At 41.9% G+C, this 25,414-nt stretch overlaps 1 protein-coding gene and 1 pseudogene across 1 annotated transcript in view; one reads left to right on the top strand and one right to left on the bottom strand.

Annotated features, from left to right (window-relative positions):
- The window catches only part of LOC115029036 (uncharacterized), a 159,318-nt gene that overhangs the window by 78,210 nt on the left and 55,694 nt on the right, over positions 1-25,414 (bottom strand). The window lies entirely within an intron of this gene.
- LOC110287829 (TATA box-binding protein-like 1 pseudogene) lies at positions 18,424-19,407 on the top strand (annotated as a pseudogene).

The raw sequence follows: 25,414 nt of genomic DNA, 5'->3' as shown, positions 1-25,414 counted from the left end.
GCTGTCCTGGAACACACTTTGTAGACCAGGCTGGCCTCAAACGCAGAAATCTGACTGCCTCTGCTTCCCAAATGCTGGGATTAAAAGGCGTGCACCACCACGCCTGGCTTACACATAGTCTTTAAAAAGAAAAAGAATGTATAAAAGTTGTGGTGCGGAGGTCTTGCAGAAGCCATGTCTTGTGCTAAGTAAAGCTCTTAAGAATAGCAGCTTGTATTCTACCTACAGAAGGAAAATGGAAATAAATGGGAGACCTCTAAGAAGCCACCAGTAACTATCACAAAATAGGACAAACTTGGGAGGAGTCTCATAAACTATGCTGCACAAGGAGAATACACCTTATATCAAGAACATTACTGACCAAGTCTACAGTGACCTTAGGACTGATAAACATAGCCCAATACAGCAGAAAGAGTTGAGTTCTGAGGATATAAATTGTCATGAAGGCCCTCATCCCAGAACATTACCAGATGTCCCAAGGACATTCCAGGCTTTAGAAAGGGAGCTCTATTTTATTCTCAATACATTGTAGCCATAGGAAGAGCTCTAAAGACCTGGGCCCCAGGCTGTTATTGGCTCTGCCAAGTACGTGCCTGGGTTTGAGAAGGAGCTATGTCAGTCTCCATACATGAGGGCCTCATGGAAAGAAGACTTGCTTGATAAGGCTAGCCCTCCATACAACAGTGTTTCTTTCTTCTCTCTCTCTCTCTCTCTCTCTCTCTCTCTCTCTCTCTCTCTCTCTCTCTCTCTCTCTCTCTCCCCCCCCTCTCTCTCTCTGTTTAGTTATTTACATTCTAACTGTTGCCCATGATCTGGTTCCTCCTCCCAAGGTTCTTTACCCTCCTCCCCCTTCCCTTTGAGACCTTGCTCCATCACCCCATCTCCACTCCTCTCTCCTCACCTTCCTCATTCTTCTTCCCGGGGGCATCAAGTCTACAAGATTAGGTGTAGAGTCTCCTAACTCAGTACAGATAATGCAGTCCTCTGCTACATATGTTCCTGGGACCATGGACCAGCCCATGTATTCCCTCTTTTTTGAAAAAATATTTATTTATTATATGTAAGTACACTGTAGCTGTCTTCAGATACTCCAGGAGAGAGTATCAGATTTCATTATGGATGGTTGTGAGCCACCATGTGGTTGCTGGGATTTGAACAAAGGACCTTTGTAAGAGCAGTCCCGCTCTTAACCACTGAGCCATCTCACCAGCCCCCCATGTATTCTCTTTGGTTGAAGGCTTGGTCTCTGTGACCTCACAGGGGTCTAGGTTACATGATACTATTGGTCTTCTTAAGGGACTGGTATACCCTACAGCTCCTTCAATCCTTCCCCTAATTCTTCCATAGGGGTCCCTGCCTGGAGTCCATTGGTTGGCTCTAAGTATCTGCATCTGTCTCAGTTGCTGGTAGAGCCTCTCAGAGGACAGCCATGCTCGGCTCCTGTCTGCAAGCACATAGGTGTTTTTCCTTTTCAAATGGATGTCAACCAGTGTAGTCTTTCCCATGTGGCAGAACTATGCTTTTCCCAATTAGAAAATGGGAGCTTTAGGCACACCAGGCATTAATGTTGGTTGTGACTCTGTTAATGATGGATTGAGCAGCTTGTTACAGACCTGCTTTTTGCTTTGAGCATGTGCCAAGTGGCTGGTTGTACATCACAGTTGTGTTCTTTGTTATAGTTTGGAGCCAGCTGTGTAGACAAACCTGATGAGCACACATGTGAATCCTAGCATCCTAGTCTCTAACCGGCCTGCTTAGCATACTAACCTGTGGGGTGTTTTTGACACAATCCTCCATCAGCTAAATGCTACTTACTCTCACTATTTCCTAAGCTTGGTAAAAACCCTTTACGTCATCAATTCTACTCTTCTACATCTCAGCTTAATATGAGAGTGCTACCCCACACATGAGATGCCTTTTAACAGCTCCACAAAATTAACTACAAATGGATCTTATACTAAATGCTAGGGGCAAAACTTATAGAAGATTCAAGAGAAACTAGGGCTCTCCAAGTTTGGCATCCTTCCGGTGATATTTCAACAAACAAGGCCCTAGTCCTAATGTTTTGAGCAGATTCGTCCCCGATAGTGAGGTTATTCATACGTCACCGCCTGATCTAGCAAGTGAGGAGCAAAAGGGACAATACAGGTGGCAACATCTGACTGATGCTTTCCATCCAACCACATGGAGGACCCACCATGCCAGGTCGCACGGTTCAGCCAACTGCACGTATCCATTATAGGTAGTGACCCAGCGCTCAACATGTTTCAAAACCGGAGCTTACTTGAGGTCCCCTCACAGCACCCAACAGCAGTGCTCAAAGCAGGACACAGAGAAACATTCAAGACTGCAAAGCAAAAACAAACTTCTAGCAAGGCTTCCGGAAGAACCCGCCTCATTGTCTGACTGGCAGTTCCGGCCGGAAGCCTTGATTGGCCAGCGAGTCTTACCCCGCCTCTAGTTTAAAGTGTGCTTCCTGTCCGGCCAGTCCTTTTACAGATCTCCGGAGTGGTTTGCGTTCGGGTAGCATTTGTGCAGGTCCTCCTAGATCCTCATCCATCTGCAGCCCTGGAGGAGGACCCATCATTGCAGCTCAGGCTGTTCATCGGCCTGCTCCTCCCCTTTGTGGGCGGTGATCTCGCACTCACCATGTCTCAACTTCGGAGCTCGCTTAAGGTCCCCCACAGCACCCAACAGCAGTACTCAAAGCAGGACAGAAAGGACTATTCACGCCTGCACTCCTAAACAAACGTGCAGCAAGCCACCCGGAAGAACCCTCCTCATTGTCTGACTGGCAGGTCCGCCTGGGGTCCTTGATTGGCCAGTGAGTCTTTCCCCCTCCTCAAGGTTAAATAGAGCTTCCAGTCCTGAGTCAGACCTTTTCCAGATCTCTGGTCTGACTTGCACTCCAGAAGCATTTGTGCCTATCCTCCAAGCCTTGGGAGAAGACACAGCATTTCAGCTCAGGCTGTTCAGCTGCCCGCTCCTTCCCTTTGTGGCAGTGGTCCTGCACTCACCATGACCTACTTCATAGCTTGCTTGAGCTTTCCTCACAGCACTTCCCCTTCTTCCTTCTTCCTGAAATCAAAGTGGATAGCCTTTTACTGAACTGAGAGTGGAGGTATCAATCTGGCCCACCAACGGAAGGATGCCCAGGATACTAACATTAAATAGGCTCTTAGGAAACAAGGGTTTTGTTTTGTGGCTTGATGCTGGGTTCAGGGAAACTGCAGGTCCTTTTCACCAAAAAGGTATGAAACAACCTTGTGAGAAAACCAGGAAAGAGATGACAAACAGTGTAGAGCACTATTATTAGCCAGCACATCTTCTTCAGTGGCAAGGTGGAGACAAACCACAGTTGTATTAGTACAGATAAATGTACCTCATCTCATAGGATGATTTCTCTATGTATGTAGAAAGGGGATTAATAGAATGTCTCACAGACAGTGGTCCTCCTAGTCCAATAATGGCTGAGCACATTCATTGCCCAGGGAAACAAGAAAAATCAAGGATTTGTTGAGTTCACATTGCTTGATATCTCAGCGGATCTTGAGTACTTACCAGAATACTAAAGAAATACGTACTTACTAATGCCAGTTTAATAACAAAACAAAGCGAATGAATGAACAAACAAAACACCTTGCTAAAATATATAGGGAAAGAAGTAGATAATTTGGAAGAACTTACCTGTTTAATGTCCTTTAAAAAAAAAGATTTATTTATTATTATATTTAAGTACACTGTAGCTGTCTTCAGATGCACCAGAATAGGGTGTCAGATCTCATTAAGGTTGGTTGGGAGCCAACATGTGGGTGCTGGGATTCCAACTTAGGACCTTCAGAAGAACAGTCGGTGCTCTTAACCACTGAGCCATCTCTCCAGCCCTCAATGTCCTTTATATGTAGGTTTCAGTGAGAATGTGTAGCCTGGATTAAAGATGGATCTTAAACTCTGAAAAGACCAAGATATAGAAAGGGTTTCTCACTTCAAAAGGTATAATTAAGAAAACTCGCGGGGGGTGGGGGGGTGGAAACCCAAACAATCAAAAGGATGCAGGGTTAGAGTTAGGGGATTATAGGGCTAGGATTAAGATAAGGATTGTTTAGATTATGGATAGAGTGGTTAGGGTTACAGGTTTAGGGTTTGGCTCAGGGTTAGCACAAAGATTTTGCTGTGCTATGTGAAATCACCTCCTGTCTCTTCTCGCATCTGCCTTCCCAGTCCTCTTTTTCATAGTATCAGCATCTTCCTTCCTGCCCCAAGGAAAGTCATAAGGGGGCTATGCAAGAACCCGGAATTCCCTGATGGGAAATAGGTTTACCTTACTCTGGGGCCCAGTTCTCATACAACTGAAACACACTACTTCTTAGATTGTTCTAAATTTCACCTAGGGAATCCTCATAAAATGTAAGCAATCATGGGACTTGGTGTCTTTTTTTGATAATGATATCATAAAACATAGGCCATTTAATTTTCCCAGGTCTTTAGGTAATATAACCACATGGCACAAGATCAAATGGTAGCCACCATTATTCTTGATGGTCCCACCGAGTCAATAGTATCCCTATTACACAAAGAAGAAATATCAGACTTACAAGGTATCCATTTTGCATCTTAATGTTTTGTTTTTTTCTGATTCTGGTAGCTTCTACCTTACAGACTTAATGGCTCCTCAAAAGAACCTAAAAGTTTTCCCAGCCATATGCCTCCAAAACTGGCATACTAACAAAGGAAACAAAGACTTTGATATTCACAGATCCCAACAGACAAGGATAAGTTGCCAAGTACTAGATAGACTGCTGCCAACAAAGCACATTTATGTTATCTTGTGCCTGGTCTCACTCTTAGCTGTTTCTGCCTGGTGAGTCCAGGCTGCTTTTCCTCTGAGATAAAATGCCTTTCAGCACTCTTCTGCTCTAAACTGATTGGTTTTGTTCACTCAAACTAACAATATGTTTACTAAAGGTCTCTATGTGAAATTTTCATTTGACAGTGAGAATTATGGAAATAGAATCCCAACAAGCAATAAACATAAGCTCCTGGCTTATTAAATTTGCATCTCCATTACTTATGTATAGACTCTGTACACATGGGATCATGGTTTGTTATTCACATCATGTACTTCATAGCAAATGGATTACAAGTAAATTAAACTTGTTAACTTGGCCCTAGTTCATTTTGTTTCTAATGAAATTAAACTTAAAAATTTACCCCCTTCAGGTCAGCACCAGCACCAGATCACCTTGGGTGCGGAGTCAGCAGACACCCCCAAGGTCCCTAGAGGACTCTCCACGTGATCTTAGGACCAATGGTGAGTGGAACACAACTTCTGGTCTAATCCAATCACATGGGACCTGAGACAGCATTAGGGAAGCAGAAAACCCGACCTGACCAGGGTCACAAGTCCCTACCGGTCGGCGCCAGTACCTGGTTACCTTGGTCGTGGAGTCGTCAGACACCCCCAAGGTCTCTAGAGGACAGCTTCTGAGGCAGACTCTGTTTCAGGCTCCAGACATCCGGGCATCTTCCCTGCCAGAGGAGAGGTTTCTGCTCTGCCCGGGAGGGCTTTGCCAGAGCACCTGCGGGAGCTATCTTGGTTCCCGGATCCCTCTGATACTAGTCAGTGAAGGTGAGAGTGTGGACTACAGAAGCTAACAGCTTCTGGGACAGGCCCTGTTTCGGGCTATCATTTTCTGCCAGGAGGCAGGACCGAACGCCAGATATCTGTTCACCTTCCCTGCAAGAGGAGAGCTTGCCTGCAGAGAGTGCTCTGACCACTGAAACTCAGGAGAGAGCTAGTCTTCTAAGTCTGCTGATAGAGGCTAACATAATCACCTGAGGAACAAGCTCTAACCAGAGACAACTACAACAACTAACTCCAGAGATTACCAGATGGCAAAAGGCAAATGTAAGAATCTTACTAACAGAAACCAAGACCACTCACCATCATCTGAACGCAGCACTCCCAGCTCAGGCAGTCCTGGGCAACCAAACACACCCAAAAAGCTAGACCCAGATTTAAAAGCATGTCTCATGATGATGGTAGAGGACATCAAAAAGGAATTTAATAACTCACTTAAAGAATTACAGGAGAACACTGCTAAAGAGTTACAAGTCCTTAAAGAAAAACAGGAAAACACATCCAAACAGGTGATGGAAATGAACAAAATAATACTAGACCTTAAAAGGGAAGTAGACACAATAAAGAAAACCCAAAGTGAGGCAACGCTGGAGATAGGAACCTTAGGAAAGAAATCTGGAACCATAGATATGAGCATCAGCAACAGAATACAAAAGATGGAAGAGAGAATCTCAGGTGCAGTAGATTCCATAGAGAACATCGGCACAACAATCAAAGAAAATGCAAAATGCAAAAAGATCCTAACTCAAAACATCCAGGAAATCCAGGACACAATGAGAAGACCAAACCTACGGATAATAGGAGTGGATGAGAATGAAGATTTTTAACTTAAAGGACCAGCAAATATCTTCAACAAATTTATAGAAGAAAACGTCCCATACCTAAAGAAAGAGATGCCCATGAACATACAAGAAGCCTACAGAACTCCAAATAGACTGGACCAGAAAAGAAATTCCTCCTGACACATAATAATCAGAACAACAAGTACACTAAATAAAGATAGATTATTAAAAGCAGTAAGGGAAAAATGTCAAGAAACATATAAAGGCAGGCCTATCAGAATTACACCAGACTTTTCACCAGAGATTATGAAAGCCAGAAGATCCTGAACAGATGTTATACAGACACTAAGAGAACACAAATGCCAGCCCAGGCTAATATACCCAGCCAAACTCTAAATTACCATAGATGGAGAAACCAAAGTATTCCACGAAAAAACCAAATTCATGCATTATCTTTCCACGAATCCAGCTCTTCAAAGGATAATAATAAGAAAAAAAAAATACAAGGACGGAAATCATGCCCTAGAAAAATCAAGAAAGTAATCCTTTAACAAACCTGAAAGAAGACAGCCAAAGAACAGAATGCCAAATCTAACAACAAAATTAATAGGACGCAACAATTACTTTTCCTTAATATCTCTTAATATCAATGGACTCAATTCCCCAATAAAAAGACATAGACTAACAGACTGGCTACACAAACAGGACCCAACATTTTGCTGCATATGGAAACCCATCTCAGGGAAAAAGACAGACACTGCCTCAGAATGAAAGGCTGGAAAGCAATTTTCCAAGCAAATGGTGTGAAGAAACAAGCTGGAGTAGCCATTCTAATATCTAACTTCCAACCCAAAGTTATCAAAAAAGACAAGGAGGGACACTTCATACACATCAAAGGTGAAATCTTCCAAGAGGAGCTCTAAATTCTGAATATCTATGCTCCAAATGCAAGGGCAGCCACATTCATTAAAGAAACTTTAGTAAAGCTCAAAGCACACATTGCACCTCACACAATAATAGTGGGAGACTTCAACACACCACTTTCATCAATGGACAGATCGTGGAAACAGAAACTAAACAGGGACACAGTGAAACTAACAGAAGTTATTAAACAAATGGATTTAACAGATATCTACAGAACATTTTATTCTAAAACAAAAGGATATACCTTCTTCTCAGCACCTCATGTTACCTTCTCCAAAATTGATCATATAATTGGTCACAAGACAGGCCTCAACAGATACAAAAATATTGAAATTGTCCCATGCATCCTATCAGATCACCATGGACTAAGGCTGATTTTCAATAACAACATAAATAATAGAAAGCCAACATTCACATAGAAACTGTACAACACTCTTCTCAATGATACCTTGGTCAAGGAAGGAATAAAGAAAGAAATTAAAGACTTTTAGAGTTTAATGAAAATGAAGCCACAACATACCCAAACTTATGGGACACAATGAAAGCATTTCTAAGAGGAAAACTCATAGCTCTAACTGCCTCCAAAAAGAAACCAGAGAGAGCACACAATAGCAGCTTGACAACACACCTAAAAGCTCTAGAAAAAAAGGAAGCAAATTCACCCAAGAGGAGTAGACGGCAGGAAATAATCAAACTCAGGGGCAAAATCAACCAAGTGGAAACAAGAAGAACTATTCAAAGAATCAACCAAAAGAGGAGCTGGTTCTTTGAGAAAATCAACAAGATAGATAAACCCTGAGCCAGACTCACAAGAGGGCAAACGGACAGCATCCTAATTAACAAAATCAGAAATTAAAAGGGAGACATAACAACAGATCTTGAAGAAATCCAAAACACCATCAGATCCTTCTACAAAAGGCTATACTCGGCCGGGCGTGGTGGCACACACCTTAAATCCCAGCACTTGGGAGGCAGAGGCAGGCGGATTTATGAGTTCAAGGCCAGCCTGGTCTACAAAGAGAGTTCCAGGACAGCCAAGGCTACACAGAGAAACCCTGTCTCAAAAAAAAAAAAAAATGTGACAAAAGGCTATACTCAACAAAACTGGAAAACCTGGATGAAATGGAAAAATTTCTAGACAGATACCAGGTAACAAAGTTAAATCAGGATCAGGTTAATGATCTAAACAGACCTATATCCCCTAAAGAAATAGAAGTAGTCATTAATAGTCTCCCAACCAAAAAAGGCCCAGGACCAGATGGGTTTAGTGCAGAGTTCTATCAGACCTTCAAAAAAAGATCTAATTCCAGTCCTTCACAAACTATTCCACAAAATAGAAGCAGAAGGCACTCTACCCAACTCATTCTATGAAGCCACAATTACTCTGATACCTAAACCATAGAAAGACCCAACAAAGATAGAGAACTTCAGACCAATTTCCCTTCTGAATATCGATACAAAAATTCTCAATAAAATTATCGCTAACCAAATCCAAGAATACATCAAAACAATCATCCATCCTGACCACGTAGGTTTCATTCCAGGGATGCAGGGATGGTTTAATATACGGAAATCCATCAACGTAATCCACTATATAAACAAACTCAAAGACAAAAACCACATGATCATCTTGTTAGATGTGGAGAAAGCATTTGACAAATTGCAACACCCATTCATGATAAAAAGTCTTGGAAAGATCAGGAATTCGAAGCCCATGATAAAAGCAATCTACAGCAAACCAGTAGCCAACATCAAAGTAATTGGTGAGAAGCTGGAAGCAATCCCACTAAAATCAGGGACTAGACAAGGCTGCCCACTCTCTCCCTCCCTATTCAACATAGTACTTGAAGTCCTAGCTGTGATGAGCAGGTGTGGCAGCAGTCCCAAGATGACGTCCGGGACTGCAGCCAAGTCTTATGACTTGCACCTGACTTCCTCATACACCTGAAAATAAACCAAGACCATCGTGAGAACTGCGCAGGTGCACCATGATACAAGATCTGACCATATGACAAGTGATGATTCTGGCCAATGGACTGCTGTTTTGTGGACTGGGCTGATGGGGCATGGTTGGCGCGTTATATAAGGGATTGCAATTGGGGGTGAGAGAGATTCCTGTGGAGAGATTCCTAGAGACTTTTCCTGGAGAGAGATTCCTGCATGCATGTTGAAAGGTTCCTGAATAAACTGCTTTGAGAAGAACTCTGTGTTGTCGCTCTTTTCTGCTGGTTGGAGATAGTAGCGACACCTAACCAGAGCAATTAGACAACAAAAGGAGATCAAGGGGATACAAATTGGAAAAGAAGAAGTAAAAATATCATTTTTTGCAGATGATATGATAGTATATAGAAGTGACCCTAAAAATTCCACCAAAGAACCCCAAAACCTGATAAACAGCTTCATTGAAGTAGCTGGATATAAAATTAACTCAAACAAGTCAATGGTCTTTCTCTGCACAAAGGATAAACAGGCTGAGAGAGAAATTAGGTAAACATCACCCTTCTCAATAGTCACAAATAATATAAAATACCTTGGTGTGACTCTAACTAAGGAAGTGAAAGATCTGTTTGATAAGAACTTCAAGTCTCTGAAGAAAGAAATTAAAGAAGATCTCAGAAGATGGAAAGCTCTCCCATGCTCATGGATGGGCAGTATCAATATAGTAAAAATGGCTATCTTGCCAAAAGCAATCTACAGATTCAATGCAATCCCCATCAAAATTCCAACTAAATTCTTCAATGAATTAGAAAGGGCAATCTGCAAATTCATCTGTAATAACAAAAAACCTAAGATAGCAAAAACTCTTCTCAATGATAAAAGAACCTCTGATGGAATCACCATGCCTGACCTAAAGCTTTACTACAGAGCAATTGTGATAAAAACTGCATGGTACTGGTACAGCAACAGATAGGTAGACCAATGGAATAGAATTGAAGTGTTGCCTCTTTGACTGTCCAAGAGAGAATGCTTGCTAATGTTGGAAGTTGGGAGAAGAGGCGGGCAGGAAGTGATGATCTTCACAATCCACAAGGAGACATAGTCAGGAGAGAGATTAGGCTGCCTCTGGTGTTTAGTACAATGCTAGGGGAAACTGTGAAAATTGCATCTGGAATAACAAACAGTGTGTTAGATCTATGGAAAGCCTACCTTGTCTCCTGGCAGGTATGGCATGTGGTTGAACAGGGAGTGTCTGCCCAAGTCGGGGCTATGTCACAGGGATGAGGCAGGAAAGGAAGGATTGTGTGTGGTATCCATAGGAGACATGCACAGGGGGAGAGGAAACCTCCACTGATATTCTGTTCCAGTGGTAAGGGCACCTGATATTAGTATCTACAGTAACAGGTAGTGGGGAAGGTCTTTGGACAGAGTACCTAGTCTATTTGCAGGCATGACCTGTGGTTGAACAGGAGTATCTCTCAATAATAAAAGGCTCAGACACAAGGATGAGTTTGTAAAGCTCAACCAACTCCATTTCTGAGAGTGCACAAAGTCCACTTGAGCAAACATCCTATGACAACCCACACTTACCAACAGTCAGTCTAGTACAACATCAGGGGCAAGCTACATATAGTTAACTAAGACATCCTTCGGAAAAAAAAATTAGCTTACCTATCAATGTTGTCAGATGGTTTTTACCTCCTTGTTTGGTTCCTGTAGATATGCCAGACATACAGTTTTTAAAATATTAAGTAGCTGACTTGCCTGGAAATTCCCCAATCCTGCAGTAACTACAATAAATACACAGGACCCTAGACTCAATTCCTTGATTTGGACTAGATGTGAAGTTGAGTGGTGAGAGTCCTTGTTACTATGTGGGAAGCCATTGCAGAGTGGCAGTTACAGAGTGGCAGTTGCAGAGTGGCAGTTGCAGAGTGGCAGTTGCAGAGTGGCAGTTGGCTACTGCTGGCCACCACACATACATAGGCAGTAAAGGTTTTTTTGCCAAGATGAGGTTTTGAGAATTAACCAAAGTTAACCAATCAGATGAGAGACAAGTTAACCAATCAGATGAGAGACAAGTTAACCAATCAGATGAGAGACAAGTTAACCAATCAGATGAGAGAGAACGCCTCTCCTAGGCCTCTGGGCTTGGGGTCACTTCACCTCTGCAATCAAGCTCTCCCAATAAACGTGTGTGGAAGTATCCTGTTGCAGCTTTGTTCTTCCTGGCCAGTCGGGCGTGCGCAAGAAGTGGTGCCAAAAACCCGGGAAAAGAAACATCTTCAGGCATGAGCAAAGACCCCCTGCTACAGGGAGGATTCAGAACTGCATCACGGGGAAGGAGCGGTTAATAAAGTGTTCCCGTAAAACAGACTGCTGAGAAGGATCTGGCGTGGATTCAGAACTCTTCAGCTGGGGAACGGTGGTACCGGTAAGTATAAAGAAATTAATGTGAGTCTCTGAGAGGCATGCTCTCCTACGAAATAGATCCGATAATTGTCGCTGGGGTTGTGCTGCTTGCTATCTTTCTTGCCTTGATCTTATGCCATAGCCTTAATTGTCAACGCCCAGAATGTAAAGATACAAAAGATAGTATAAAAAATAAAAAGCAGAAAATTAAGTCAATTTACCCTCCTCTCGAGGACTCTGAGTTGTTAGAATTGTCCAGCTCAGAGGATTCAGAATTATCAGCAGGAGAGGAGGAAGATTTGAAGGAGGCTTCTGCTGAGTATGAGGCAGAAAGATCTGGTCCAATAGGGAGGAGTTTCAGTGCTCCCCCACCTACTCCACCTTATGCAGATAAGAAAGCAATTGGCAATGGTCACTCTTTTTGCACTCCTAGAGGGCTGCGAAAAATATGTCAGGCTTTTCCTGTTTTTCAGGATTATGCTCAACAGCTATATTATGAGCCAATATCGCATAAACAGGTGAAAGAGTTAGCAGAGTCAGTTAGGACCTATGGAGTTAATGCCTCATTTACTCAGTCCCAAATTGATAGACTGGCTCACAATGCCATGACTCCTTTTGATTGGATGAGTGTGGTAAAGGCATGTCTTATGATGGGACAGTATCTAGATTGGAAGTCTATATGGCATGATCTGTGTTTGAGTCAGGCCCGTGCTAATGCTACTGCAGGGCAACCAGCATGGAGCTTTGAAATGCTTACAGGTCAGGGTATATGGACAAACAATCAATTAGCATACCCAGTGCAGGTCTATGATCAAATCATCAGACAGCAGTGAAAGCCTGGAAAGCATTACCTAATCGAGGAGAGGTATCTGGTAACTTGACAAAAATTATTCAGGGAAATAATGAGCCGTTCTCTGAATTTGTGGCTCGCATGATGGAAGCGGCAGGACGCATATTTAGTGATTCTGAGGCCGCAATGCCATTAATTGAACAATTAGTTTACGAGCAATGTACCAAACAATGCAGAAATGCTATCACGCCATGGAAAGCGAAAGGACTACAAGCATGGATGAAAGCCTATAGAGAAATAGGACCCTTTTCAAATGCAGGGCTGGCTGCTGCAGTTTTGATGGCGCAAACAAAAGAAATAACCTGCTATAATTGTGGACAAACAGGTCATATGCAAAAGCAGTGTACAAAGGGTAGAAAGAGTAGGTTTGAAAAGACAGTACCAGGTATTTGCCCAAAATGTGGGAAAGGAAGACATTGGGCAAATGAATGTAGATCAGTCAGAGATATAAAAGGAAGGCCAATACCTCAGTCTAAAGTACAACAGCCAAAAAACAGAATGAGGGACCCCCGTCTCCAGGGCCCCCAAATGTATGGGGCATTTCAGACCACAGTGTCCATGAGGTCACCCAGAGACCGAGGAGAGCCACTCTGGGTTCAGCAGGATTGGACATCTGTGCCACCTCCAAAGTAATTCTTACATCTCAAATGGGGTGCCAACCTATTTCATCAGATTTTAGAGATCTCTTACCAAAGGATACACTGGGCCTACTGTTGGGTAGGTCCTCTTCTGCTTTGAAAGGATTGATGATACATCCTGGAGTTATAGACCAGACTATGAGGGACAAGTTAAGATTATGTGTTCTGCACCCCGAGATATCATAACCATTTCTCCGGGAGATCGCGTTGCTCAATTGCTGATTCTTCCTAGTTTGCATAACATATTCCCTAGTAGCCAGGATTCCCGAGGAGATAAGGGACTTGGTTCTACAGGAATTAATGTGGCATACATATCTATAGATTTGGATAATCGTCCCACTTTACAATTACAAATAGAAGGAAAAACCTTTCAAGGTATAATGGATACAGGAGCAGATAAAAGAATTATAAACACTAATTGGTGGCCTGCTTCTTGGCCTGTTAATCAATCATCACATAGCTTACAAGGATTAGGATATGAGGCTACCCCAACTATAAGTGCAAAAATCCTTACAATGGAAAGATAAAGAAGGAAGGACAGGGCTTTTTCAACCTTATGTACTCCCTTTACCTGTAAACTTATGGGGAAGAGATGTGTTGTCAGCCATGAACTTTATACTGACTAATGATTACTCTCAGAAAAGCAAGGAAATGATGAAAGGAATGGGATATATACCTGGACTAGGTCTTGGAAAAAATTTACAAGGTAGAATTTCACCAGTTAAAGCCACAGAAAAAGCAGATAAGAAAGGGCTGGGTTTTTTCTAGGGGCTGCTGAGGAGCCTTTGCCCATTCCATGGCATACGGAGGATGCGGTGTGGATGCCTCAGTGGCCTTTACCCTCTGAGAAGTTAAAAGCAGCTAAAGAATTAGTACAAGAACAATTAGACCTGGGACATGTGGAACCCACACAATCACCCTGGAATACCCCTATTTTTGTTGTAAAGAAGAAGTCAGGTAAATGGAGATTGTTACATGACCTAAGAGCCATTAATGCACAAATGCAAGTTATGGGTCCTGTACAAAGAGGACTCCCCCTACTCTCGGCTCTACCTAAGGATTGGAGAATTATAGTAGTAGATATTAAAGATTGTTTCTTTTCCATTCCATTGAATAAGAAAGATCAACCTAGATTTGCATTTACCCTGCCTTCTATTAATCATATGGAGCCTGATAAAAGGTATCAATGGCGGGTATTGCCCCAAGGAATGGCAAATAGCCCTACCATATGTCAGTTATACGTAGGAAAAGCTTTGCAACCAGTTAGAGATGGTTTCCCCTCCTTAAAAATGTGTCACTATATGGACAATATTGTGATTTGTGGACCTGAAGAAGAAAGTATACAGCAAGCTTATGGCTTGCTTAATGAAACTTTAAAAAATAATGGCTTGATTGTTGCACCAGAAAAGGTACAGCAGTCTAATGTTAGTCATTTTTTAGGAGCCACTATTACTCTATGGTGTGTCACCCCACAAAAGATTAGTATAAGAAAAGATCATCTAAAGACATTAAATGATTTTCAAAAATTATTAGGAGATATAAATTGGATTAGACCTTATTTAAGGATCCCTACTTCGGAATTAAAACCTTTATTTCAAATTTTAGAAGGAGAATCACATATTACCTCATTGAGACAATTAACACCTGAGGCTTCTGATGTTCTTAGGAAGGTGGAAAGAGCTATCCAAAAAGCACAGTTAGATTGTATAAATGAGCAAGAACCTTTGTACCTATGCATATTAAGAACCATAAATTTGCCAACTGCTGTGTTATGACAAGATGGTCCTTTAGTATGGATACATCCACATATATCCCCTAATAAGACTATAGAGCATTATCCCACTATGGTGGCAAATATGGCCCATAAAGGTATAAAAAGTTCATTACTCACTTTGGAAAAATGCCTGATAGCATAATTGTTCCCTATACTGCCGCACAAATGCAAATGTTATGTGCGACTATAGATAAATGGGCCATTCTTAGATGCAGTTATTCTGGTTTAATTGATAATCATTATCCTAAACAATCTTTATTACATTTTATGCTATTGCATCCAGTGATATTTCCAAAGGTAACGGCTAATACTCCGTTGATATTTATACCAATGGATCCAAAACAGGAATTGAAGTTAGGTGATAAATGAAAAGGCTGTAAGGTTGCAATTTACACCAGGAGCCCCTCAATTAGTAGAATGTTTGGTGGTTTTAGAAGTCTTTAAAAGATTTATTATGCCCATAAATATTATCTCTGATTCTGTTTATGTGGTTAATGCTGTACTAGCATTAGAGACTGCCGGAAATTTTAAGCAGTCTAGTCCAGTATTTGAAATTTTGATGAAAATACAAGATTGTATTTTGATGCGTGAGCACCCCTTTATATTCAACATATTAGAGCACATACATCATTACCTGGACCTATGGTTAAGGGAAATGCAATTGCTGATTAAGCCACCATAGATATGGTTTTCCTATCACAAAGCTCTATAGACAGTGCAAAGAATTTTCATCAACTTTATCATGTCCCTGCTTCTACATTATGACAAAAGTTTAAGCTCACACGAACAGAAGCTCAAGATATTGTCCTACAGTGTGGTAGATGTGTAGAATTTATTAATGTGCCTTCCGTGGGCGTTAATCCTCGCGGATTGCGACCCCTCGATGTTTGGCAAATGGACGTCACACATATCCCAGCTTTTGGGAAATTACAATATGTACATGTGTCCATTGATACCAGTTCTGGTGTCCTACATGCCTCTCCATTGACAGGGGAAAAAGCAGTTCATGTCATATCTCACTGCTTGGAGGCTTGGGCTGCATGGGGCAAGCCCTTAGTGCTAAAGACAGATAATGGTCCTGCATATACTTCTTCTAAATTTAGCCAATTTTGCAAACAAATGCAAGTGAAACATATTACTGGGTTGCCCTATAATCCACAGGGCCAAGGCATCATTGAGAAAGCCCATAGTACTTTGAAACAATATTTGCAAAAACAAAAAGGAGGGATAGAGGCTATGACACCAAAGATGGCTCTATCCCTTACAATATTTACTCTTAATTTTTCAAAATTGGATGATGCTGGAAGATCACCAGCCGAAAGACACGAACAATGGCCTCAATCGCCCAATGAAATGGTCAAATGGAAAAATGTCCTTGATAATAAATGGTATGGCCTAGATCCTATATTAGTTAGATCCCGGGGAGCTATTTGTGTTTTTCCGCAGGGTGAAGAAAATCCACTTTGGGTTCCGATGCAACTGACAAGGACCTTGAAAGATCAAGATGAATCCCAAGATGCTCCTGCTCCTGATGATTGAGACTGGGATAAGTATACCTTTGTGGACCATAGTAAGATCATGGCCAGTACCTTTACCGGTACATTCCAATTCTTCTACATAGCCTTTGTTTTTTGCAAAGGAATGTTTTTTGGATGTGCCTTATGCACGACAAACTCCTCAAGAGCCACAGGTGTATAAGAGTACTAGTTTTCATTTAAATTATACACTATGCTTTGTGCATAATGTGGATAAACCTTTTACACCCTGTATATTTTTTTTTAAGAAAAAGATTATCTCTAACTGGGCAGATCAAATTAATACTGCTGACACTATAAGTCAGATAGCAAAAAAAAAAAAAAAAAAAAAAAAAAAAAGTCTGAGGCATTGCTTACCCTGCAAAGGGCAGATTCTCATATCGCCTCAGGGTTAATGTTAGTGAATCAGAGAATGGATATTTTACAACATAACATGGAACAGATGATGGATGTCATACAAATGAGTTGTGTGGCATTCACTCCTCATGTGTGCACTACTCCCATTAGGTATATTAATGATTTTTTTATTAGAAGTACAGACCTATCAAATTATCTGAAGGGGAACTGGTCGCAGGAGCTGGAAAGGTCGCAGACGAAGCTGCAGATACAGATCCTGAACCTTAATGGAACCAGAGTGGAACCAGTGACCCTTGGAGAATTTACCTCTTGGCTTACCTCTGCAGTTTCTTACTTTAAGGAATGGGTGGGAGTGATTTTGTTTGGTGCTGCCATATGCTGTGGACCGGTGTTCATGCTCTGGTTGGTATGCAAATACAGAACCCAACAAAAATGTGACAAGGTGATTATAACTCAGGCACTTTTAGCTATTGAAAACGGCACCTCCCCTGAAGGTTGGTTATCTATACTCAAGAATTAGTTGGCATCTGAGTTCTCTGCTCTTGCACCCCACGGATTTATGGATCCATAGCACTGGGATGAGAGAGACTCAACGATCATTGATCAGCCCTTGCACATCGCTGAGGTTTCCTCATTGCACGCGATAGGGTGATCATGATTTCCCCACTAATTCATTTTTTGGCTAGCCTCTTTTGTAGAGTTCACCCTAAGTCATTTAGCAGTTACTGTCACACAGCACTGCAGTATCCAGAGACAGGCAACTTTCCTCATGCACAGACCAACCTAAGACACGGGGCCCAGTGGCAATAGGGTTACCCTATGATGGGAAAGGCTGTGACATTAGAGGAACGACCTAAAACAGGAGCCACGGCGGATGGACATAATTGCACAGGCCTAGACCAGCCTCATTTTATTAAAACAAAAAGGGGGAGATGTGGGAAGCCGTTGCAGAGTGGCAGTTACAGAGTGGCAGTTGCAGAGTGGCAGTTGCAGAGTGGCAGTTGGCTACTGCTGGCCACTACACATACATAGGCAGTAAAGGTTTTTTTGCCAAGATGAGGTTTTGAGAATTAACCAAAGTTAAACAATCAGATGAGAGACAAGTTAACCAATCAGATGAGAGACAAGTTAACCAATCAGATGAGAGAGAACGCCTCTCTTAGGCCTATATAAGAGAACGCCTCTCCTAGGCTTCTGGGCTTGTGGTCACTTCGCCTCTACAATCAAGCTCTCCCAATAAATGTGTGGAAGGATCCTGTTGCAGCATCGTTCTTCCTGGCCAGTCGGGCATGCGCAAGATTACTGTATTCACAATAAAGAATTTTGTGGATTGTGGCAGAGGAAGTGGTGGCCGCCCTGTACCCTGAACAACAAAGGGAGAAACTGAGCTCGAGCCTTGGAGGGCTCCTAGCAACGGGCCTGGGCGGGAGTTCCATGGAGACTGGAGAAGCAGACCCGTTTTATCTTCATCCTTGTTCTTCAGCTTCTTCTCCGAGTCCCACGCAACCAGCAGCAGCGCTGCTGCCATGCCCTTTACGACCTCCCCATCTTCCCACGGATATGATTTTGGGTGGTGGGAAGCCAAGTTTCTAAACTACCCCAATGGATGCAGACAGTGATGTTGCATTGGACATTTTAATTACAAATGTAGTCTGTGTTTTTAGAACACGATGCTATTTGAACTTAAGGAAGATTGCTTTGGAGGGAGCAAATGTAATTTATAAGTGTGATGTTGGGAAAGTATTAATGAAGGTTAGAAAACCTAGAATTACAGCTACAGTTTGGTCCTCAGGAAAAATTATTTGCAATGGAGCAACAAGTGAAGAAGAAGCTAAATTTGGTGCCAGACGTTTAGCCCGTAGTCGGCAGAAACTAGGTTTTCAGGTCATCTTCACAGATTGTAAGGTGGTGAATGTTTTGGCAGTGTGTAACATGCCCTTTGAGATCCGTTTGCCAGAATTTACAAAGAACAATAGACCTCATGCCAGCTATGAACCTGAACTTCATCCTGCCGTGTGCTATCCGATAAAGTCTCTAAGAGCTACATTACAGATATTTTCAACAGGAAGTGTCACAGTGACAGGGCCCAATGTAAAGGCTGTGGCGACTGCCGTGAACAGATCTACCTGTTCGTGTTTGAAAGCAGGAAGGAGAATTTATAACTCAAACTTGGTTGGTTAGTCTCCACCTGAGCACCATTTGAGACCTGCTGCACATTGGACTCAAAACACAAGGAAAACTGGACCAATAGTGACCGAGGACAGACTCAGACTCACAGCTACAGTGTAAACTCCAGTCCCTTTGGATTTTACTTCAAAGTTTGCTGTAATATAAAAAGGAAGTTTACAAGACATGACATTGCTGCTTTTACAAAAGGACGTTCTATTTATTTTCGTAGTAATCTCCATGTCCAACAGGCAGAGCTGTCGCAGTGTGCACTTCCCGACAGTTGTTTTATTGATGTCATTATTTTTCCAGTTGGAGCTAATGTGTTTGACTTGTGAATAGTCTTTTACATTTTTGTATGCTGAATTTGGGCACCAAAGAACCTGTAAACGTTATCTTTTTAAGTTGAATGTGCACAAATAAAAGTTTGGAAAAGATCTCTCTTCATATCCATTCTGTAACTTTTATTCACCATTTTTTTCTTTTAAACAACTGTATTCATAATTTTTTAAAAATCTATGCAGGCTTAGACTTTGGATAAAGTGAATGGGCTTCTTTTTGAAGTGAGTTTGTATATATTTGTGTGTATGCTACATGTATATAGTATCTTTTCATGATCTGTTACCAAATATCAATTAGAATTTTCTCCTCCCAGATTGGAAGTAAAAACCATGTATATAAGGTCTAGGCCACAAGGCTCGAAAGCTAGGGGTATTTATGGGGTAAGGGGCTTAGGGGTGTGGAATTCAGCATAGCAACACACTATTGGCTTATTCAAACAGCAGAAAAATTACATATACGTGCAGGGTGTCAGAGTTCTGTGAGTTGTTGACTCAGTTTGGATAGCCCTGTTATGTCCTCACATTCCCCTTCATCTTATGGTCAAGATGTTCCCAGGAATGTTTTAACTACAGAGCATATCCAGGTTTGTTTTTCTTTTTTCTCAGCCCCAGGCACACTCTAGGCTCACAAACAACCAGCAATTTCTGAGTCCTTTATATGACCTACAGGTCTTGAAATTTCATCTTTCTTTCATTGCATCTCAGCTAAGATCACCCCCAAAGACTCCTTGGCGCCCTCCCATGTATGATCTCTGGCATGCCCTAAAGATGCCCATACCCTCTCACCCCTACTAGCTGCAGGTTTTAATTCATTTTCCTGGTCCTTTGGCCCTCCCTTGTCTCTCGCCACACCTGATCTTGACTGCTCCTACTTTCTTTTACTTATCCCCTATCCCATCTAGTTCCCTCTCTTCAATTTGCCTCCTATGAGTTTTTCATTCCCCCTTTCGAGTAAGATTCAACCATGCTCATTTGGGCCTTCCTTCTTGTTTAGCTTCTTTGGGTCTATGGAGTGTAGTGTGGATATTCCTGTATTTATGGTTATTATTCCCTTGTGAGTACACACATGCATGTACTCTTGTGTCTGGGTTACCTCACTCAGGATGATGGTGTCTAGTTGTATCCATTTGCCTGAAAAATTCATGATGTTCTTGTCTTTAATAGCTGAAGAGTATTCCATTTTGTACATGACCCACATTTTTGGTATCCGTATTTCAATGAGGGACGTTTGAATAGTTTCCAGTTTCTAGCTGTTATAAATAAAATGGCTATGAACTTAATGGAGCACATGCCCTTGTGGGTATATGCTTAGAAGGTACCCTAAGTGCAACACTTCCTCCTACTATGTCTTAAACTAAAGGAAGGTGTAGGCAAAGTGTTTCCTAGTCCCAGGAAGGAACTTGAAATGAAACCTGCTGCAACTGTGTTCCAAGACAGGCAAGGTCTATCAACTTAGAAGCCAGACTTGACAGGATCATCCATACAGTGCTGGTTCTGGAAACTGAAAGATGAAAAATTCAAGGTCATGGATTCTTCCTCTATGGTTTCAGTTTAGTACTATTCCAGCCATCTTTTGGCAGAGTCAGAGCCCCTGTGAAGACTCTGTGAGAGTTCATTGCATTGAAGTTGAGAGGATGAAGCTTGAGTTGCATTTTGTGTTTACAAGGTGTTGAAAAACCTATGACATTGAGAAATCTGCCATGGAGAGATGCATACAGGGAGAGGAAGCACCCAAACTGAGAGATGTATGAGAAGTTACAGGAATAGGGCCATCTAAGCCTTTAGAAACTGAAGTCCAAAGTGTTTGAGACAAAGCTTTAGGATTTGGTGTTTGGCCTGCTGTATTTCTGGCCTTGGTCCAATCTTCTCTGCCTATGTACACATTCCATTCTCTTGGAATGGGAAGGGGTATTCTGTGCCATTGTATGTTGGAAACATATAACTTGCTCTCTGATTTTACAAGATGTGGCCTTCAAGATATTGCCTTGAATGTCAGGGGAGACTTTAGACACTTGAACATTTTAGGAGCTCGTACAAACTATTAGGTTCAATGAAGATAGACTGAATGTATTTTCATCACAGGATGAACATGAGCCTATAGTGACCAGGGTCAGAATGGAGTAGAGGGCAAGAGGGAAGCAAGACAGCAAGAAAACAAGAGAGAGGAGGGGGCAAGCAGCCCCCTTTATAGTGGCTCAGGCCTACCTGGCTGTTGCCAGGTAACTGTGGGGAGGAGCATACCTGGCTGTTGGGGTGGAGCTTAGACAGAATGCTAACAGGAAATCCTATAGCCACATTTATGTCAAATCAAACAGTATCAACAATTAAAGCAAAAAGATTCCATGGATTTGAAACAAGAAGCAGTCACTGGCAGGTGAGTGAATAACAAATGAAAAGGAAAGGAAAGAGTATGGCTGCTCCTATGTCTGGTGGGGCAGACATTTTATTATAGATAAAAGGGAGAGCATAGACAGACACAGGGACATCTGGGAAAGTTCTGAGTAGATATGACCCTGAGCCATATAAGGAGAAAGAAGAAGTGAGAGGGAAGAGCCTAGTATTCCAACAAGGGACTAAGGCACATATTTTACATACTGACCCAGACCAGGCCTCCAGGTTCTCCCAGCATCCCTCAGTCCTTACCTAGCATAGCCTGCCCCCTAATCCTGAACTTTCTTGCCCAGACATTTTATCCAGTGGCTTTTCTTTCTTCTCTATCTGTGTACATGCCCTTTCTCATTCAATTCCCCCCCCACCAACCTCCTCCCCAAGGTGACTTCCCTGCCGTAGGGCAATTGTGCGCAGAGCAGTTTCCCAATATTCCAGCATTTTAATATACTCCAATCTAGTTTGATAGCGAAGAAAAAAACCTAAGAGTCAAGATATCAAATAATAAAATGAAAAAGACAAGGTAACTAAAATGGTTGGATCACATAGGAAGGGCAGCTGGGAAGAGGACAGACCAACCTCTGGGTTTAGAGGGAGAATAGGCCAGTCAGGCATACCTTGTAATGGGTAGGAGCTGAGGAATGTCAGGGAGAATCTGAGAGCCAGGTTTGTTTTGAATTGTTAAATAGGCGCCTCAGCCCTTTGTCCTAGTGTTTGAGACTTAGCACTAGAAAAAATGAGAAAGTTGAAATGATTTAATTTTAATCCCCAAAATCATTTTAAATGTTTACAGAGGCTTTATGGACGAGTATTGTTCAGGGTCTAGACATATGTATTAGAGGACACCAAATATTATCCATACCTTTCTCTCAGGTCGTGCATTTTCAGACAAAAAAGCAACAGTCTGTGTTATAAGCAGCCACAGCAGGTTGTCCAGATCTTGGGTGTTGTTTTGGAAGGGTAATAAAAGCCCAATTGTTTCCATTTTGAGGACCAGGCTGTAAGATACCAACTTCAAGAACAGACCATACGTCTTAGAAACTAGCTCTTCAGACACCAGCTCTAGAAGCAGACCATAAAGTCCAGCACAAGATCATAAAACTCTATCCCAAAGAACAGCCTGGGGATAACCACAAAAATGGAGAAATGTCCTATCTCAGAATGGGCTATCTGTAGCCCTATTTCATCACATGGTTCAAAGTTCATGATGTAGGAATGTAGGCCACTGACCCCCTAGAGCCCACCAATGCAATTTTAGATTACCTAATCTTTCTAGAGAGTCTCCTGGTTCATGTGGGGTCATCATTCTAGAGAACGATTAAGTCCTTGAGTATTGTTGTGTTTTTCAGAATAAACATTCTTTGTCTTTGTCTTCTAAGTCTGGGGCCTTCCTTCAGCGATTTTCCAGACCATTACATTTAGTGCATTGGCAGGGAAACGAAGGGGTCCCCGTTGACTTGATAGTAGAGAGGGTTGTTGTTGTTGTTGAGAGCAATTGACTCTCCTAGCAATGGGCTGGAGTCAGGGTGTGTCTGAGTTTGCTGGTGTATCTTGACTTTATCAAGTTCTGAGTAGCCTTTTGTCTTATTCTGTGTGGGGTGATTTCTTTTGTCTTCACAACCTGAAGGCCAATGGAGGTAGGGCAGGCAAGCTGGTAACTTCCTCCTGGCCTTGGGGCTGAGAGGATGCTCTCCAGCTCCCTTCAGATGCAGTTGCAGAGAGCTCCATTCTGACACAGGTTCTGATGGAAGCTATCAGGTTCTTCCCAGCTGGCAGAGCCTGCTCCAGGGATAGGCTGCCTTCTCATCTCTGGACTCCTTTCTGTTGGAGTCAGAGAACACCAGTCCAACACAGGATTTAGTGAAGACTGGCAGGACCCCCTTGTATGGCAGAGCCCATTTTGGGGGCTAGGTTGACATTGGCTTCCTTTTAGTTTCTTTTTTGATGGGCAGAGCCCATTTTGGGGGATAGGCTGCCATCAGCTTCCTTTTGCTTTCTTTTCTGGACCCCCTGTAGGTTTGTTTTCATGTTTCTGTCTTTGTGTTATACTTCTTCATATTTTCTTGAGAACTCCCATGGAGCAGACCACCAGCTGCACCCCACTGGACCTAGTCCAGTCACACTTCAAGGACTTCAAACACCTGGCAGGGAATTTGGACTTGACAGTACTGTTGGGGAGACTGGCCAGTTTTTTGCTGGAAAGAATGGCCTGCTTTTAAAATGGGATGGCTGGAAGGGCACACTTTCCAACTTCCTACTATCTACTTGGTTCAAAGTCTTGTGTATGTAAGTCCTGGGCACCCTGACCAGGTTCCAAACATCATGGTCTGGCAGTATCTGGTGGAGAGCCCCCCAACTAGCTAAAGCCTTTCCTACCAACTATCCCAATGACCTTACAGTTCAAGTTGATGGAGCTCTCAAAGAATCTTAAGCCAGCCATCCTAGTCCCATCGGCATTGTAGGAAAATTCCTTCCTGGCCCCTTGTCATTCTATCCTGGTCCATACCCATCCCTTGCAAATGGCAGATGCTGGTCCAGTTCCTGAGCAAGAGGTTTACATCATTCTAGCCCTCTTCACACAGGAGCCCGCCCTACAAGATAGACAGATTCTACCACTATGGCACCGCCCTTTTGAGCAACTGTCCCTCCCATGCCCACCACCCAAAATAGGCAGGGAAGACAGTACAAGACACACATCCCCTTTTCCACTAGTGATCTATACAAGTGGAATGTGCAGAATCCCAAGTTCAGAGAAACCTGCTACCCTCATAGACATATATTAGACTCTGAATTAATTTTTTTTTTTTGGTTTTTTGAAACAGGGCTTCTCTGTGTAGCCCTGGCTGTACTGATATTCACTCTGTAGACCAGGCTGGCCTCGAACTCTGAAATCCTCCTGCTTCTGCCTCCCAAGTGCTGGGATTAAAGGCGTGCGCCACTCTGAATTACTTTTAAAGAGTTTACTACTCATAGAACAGAAAAAGTTATTCATAGTGAACACTGTCCTTATTCATATAAGGATAATGAGTATGTGCTTTTAAATATCATATATATATATATGTACACATATACATGCATATTTAATATACACATATTTAATATATACATATAATATATGTATGTATATAGATACATACATATATATGTATTTATATATATAAATATATATTTACATATATATTTATATATATAAATACATATATATTTGTATATATGCAAATATATTGTGTATATATTTAATATATACATACATATATAATACATATTTAATATATACATATATATGTATATATTAAACTATTTATGTCTGTATAGTTATGTATATATGTATACATATGCATATATATGTATATATATGTATGTATATATGTATAACTATGCAGACATAAATAGTTTAATAATTTAAAAGATATTCATAACTACTAATGTCTTATAAAAAAAACAGTATAATAATTTAAAGATCCAGCATGGAGCTTCTTTCCTATCTTCTAAATTAGAATGCAACTATCTTCATGCCTTCAGATACACTAAATAAAGTGATCACAGCAGGACTTTTAAAATGATACTAATTCTTTATTAAAAAAAAAAAAAAGACAGGGCTGGAGAGATGGCTCAGCGGTTAAGAGCACTGACTGCTCTTCCGAAGGTCCCGAATTCAATTCCCAGAA

Source organism: Mus caroli, unplaced genomic scaffold, assembly GCF_978045245.1.
Source record: "Mus caroli unplaced genomic scaffold, Mus_caroli_1 scaffold_15, whole genome shotgun sequence".
In the NCBI taxonomy this organism is placed as follows: Eukaryota; Metazoa; Chordata; class Mammalia; order Rodentia; family Muridae; genus Mus; species Mus caroli.
Note: the sequence above shows the minus strand (reverse complement) of the source record. Positions and strands in the feature narration are given on the sequence as shown.